The sequence below is a fragment of the Condylura cristata genome, unplaced genomic scaffold (genome assembly GCF_000260355.1).
Source record: "Condylura cristata isolate star-nosed mole 26May11 unplaced genomic scaffold, ConCri1.0 scaffold00028, whole genome shotgun sequence".
In the NCBI taxonomy this organism is placed as follows: domain Eukaryota; kingdom Metazoa; phylum Chordata; class Mammalia; order Eulipotyphla; family Talpidae; genus Condylura; species Condylura cristata.
In genome coordinates, this window is record NW_004567129.1 from 6392666 (window position 1) to 6395590 (window position 2925).

The following is a 2925-nucleotide window of genomic DNA, read 5'->3' on the forward strand; positions in this document are numbered from 1 at the left end:
AGAGATATTTCCTCTTTAAACATAGGCAGTCAGATTACATTCCCTGCATGCCTGTGAGCCTGTCTTTGTCACACTTCTCTAGGTCCTCATTTCCTCCAGGTGAAGGTCCAGCCACTGTGCATAGTATTTGAGGGGTTTCATGACCTGTCTCTCATCTTACAGACCTGTCATCATCCCAAACCCTCCACGTCAACCATTTGACGTCATAACAGAACAACCTGTTTCATTCTCATAGTTCCTGTACTTGCTTTTCCCTCTGACCTGGATTCCTCTCCCTTTCCCCAATACTTTGGTGCCTGAAAAACTGTTCATCACCCTAGCATCACCTCTGTGGAACCCCTCCTGACTTCTTTCTACTTCAGGAACTCTGCCTCGAAATCTACCTTGGGAGTAGATTTCCGGGTTTAAACTCTGTACCTGTAGCACTCCTGCTCTGTGTGTTTGAGTCTGGGTGCCTAAGGCTCAGGGTTCTCATGGTGGGTGACTGCGATTCCTGCTATACACACTTCATGAGATCATCTAGGTACATTTATTTAGTGCAATGGTTGGCACACAGTAAGTGCTCAATAATATTCACTTCAAGACAAGTAAAATTTCAATTCACAGGAGGCCAAGGTGCAACTTTCTTCTGTTGTCCAGAATCAGGTTGATTCACACCAGCTGCTTCTACCAGGCCACCTAATTTCCCCCCAACCACACCAAAGTCAGACCCCTGAGAGGTACCCGTGGGAAGTGCCATGTCCATACAATACCTAGGATTGGCCCCTTGGGTCAGTTTCCAAAAAAAAGGCTGGTGATGACATTGCCAAGGTAACCAATGATTAGTAAAGAGGAGGACAGTGAAACTGACAGGCTCAGAGTGAGGTGGTATCCTGCCTCTGCCCTCATCATCCACCCCTCATGAAACCACCAGAAAGAAAGGAACAGAAAAACATTAAGTACAGTGGAAATGGCACTTCTGAGGAGATGGTCAAAATTGTCCTACAGACCTGGCACTAACCTTTAGCTTGAGAACTCTCTGGAACCATGAAAGAGGTCCTGGGTACTGCTCAGCTGTGAGTAACGACTCTAATGACATCTGTGGTGTGACAGAATGCCCAGCTAGTTAACCACAGAGGAGTATGTTTCAATAAAGGGTCATTTGATGGCCAATAAAAAAGAGAGAAGAAAAGTCAGACCTATCACATTAAAGACATAATCTGTCAATATAGTCTTTTCACTAGAGCAGGGGCTTGTTGAAATCAGAGATCATTTCCTTGACTTTTCTACCATTGCCAGTTCGGTTAGTACTATTTGTGGTCTGTGCCATGAGGTTTATGTCTGTGACCCAGATGAATCTTTCAACCTAAAAGAGAATTATCAGGATCTTCTACTCTAGTTTAAAAAGAAACAAAGCTGGCCCTCCCAGGTGGCGCAGCGGGTTAAAGCACTGCATTGAGAAGCTAAAGCCACTTCCACATGAGTTCGATTCCCGCCTGCCCCGGAGGTGACCACATGGTGTGGCAGACCTCTCCTGACCCACCCGCTGCTCCCCTCAGCAGTGTGCTTCGTCGATCTGCCTGTTCTGCTCCCCACTCTGTCTCTGGTGAATCCTCTCACCCTCCGCATCTCTGGCCTGTACCCCAGTTCTGTACAAATAAATAAATAAATATTTAAAAAAGAAAAAAAGAAAAAAAAGAAACAAAGCTCAGTGAGGTGGAACCCTGTCCACAACCCTCAGCTCATTCATGCAAGAGCAGCTAATCTGATTCATGGCAAAGCCTGTGAGTCCTTCATCACATATTCTCCTCTCAGGGCTTCCAACACTGACACAGAAAGCTTGGCAAATTCCAAGAACAGAAATGAGTCTAAAAAACTCAGAACCTGTTGTGGCAGCTGCGGCGGAGGAAAATGATGGCCACCTTAGTAGCTGCTTGAGAAGCAGAGCCAGCACCAGCCTGGCGGCCGGAGGCCCTTTCCCCGGACTGGGAAAACCGGGAAGTCTCCACAGGTACCACTATAAAGGCTGTGCAGTTTGACGGGGGCGTGGTTCTAGGGGACGACTCGAGAACCACCACTGGGTCCTACATTACCAATTGAGTGACTGACAAGCTGACTGCTATTCACGACTGTGTTTTCTGCTGCCTCTCCAGCTCAGCAGCTGATACCCAGGCTGTAGCTGATGCAGTCACCTACTGGTGGGTTTCCACAGCACTGAGCTGAATGAGCCCGCTCTGATACACACAGTCAGCCTCTTTGAGGAGATGTGTTACCAATACCGGGAAGACCAGATGGCAGGAATCATCATTGAGGGCTGGGACACATGAGAAGGAGGGCGGGTGTACTCAGTACCCATGGGAGGCATGATGGCAAGGCAGTCTTTTGCCACTGGGGGTTCTGGGAACTTCTATATCTATGGCTATGTTGATGCTACTTATCGGGAAGGCCTGCCCAAGGAAGAATGCCTGCAATTCACTACCAATGCTCTCGCTTTGGCCATGGAGCAGGATGGCTCTACTGGAGGTGTGATATGCCTGGCAGCCACTGAAGAATCAGGGGTTGAGTGGCAAGTACTTTTGAGAGACCAGATCCCCAAATTCACAATTGCCACTTTACCACCTCCCTGAATACTGGAATTCTAGGATACGATAGAGACACCCCACACTGACACAAAAACCAAAAAACCAGAACCCACCCAGAAAGAAAGGGACATGGGTTTGTGTGGGCTGCTAAAGTTGTGGAGGTGACCCTCGTAGTCCAAGCAAGCAGAGACTGAGACCCTACTGGCCAGGCAGATAGCATCTAGCGCAGGTGTCTGTGCTCTCAATTTTCCCCTCTTGGGAAATGGTGGTTTCAACATCTATAATTTGTACTTTGTGACTTCAAGGTGTGCTCTTTAATTGACACGATGCTGCCTTTCCAGAGGAACAGGTTGTCACTTTTCAC

At 47.8% G+C, this 2925-nt stretch overlaps 1 pseudogene; it reads left to right on the forward strand.

Moving 5' to 3' along the window:
- The first annotated feature begins 1890 nt into the window (after nucleotides 1-1890).
- Nucleotides 1891-2634, forward strand: LOC101627504 (annotated as a pseudogene).
- Nucleotides 2635-2925: the final 291 nt, after the last annotated feature.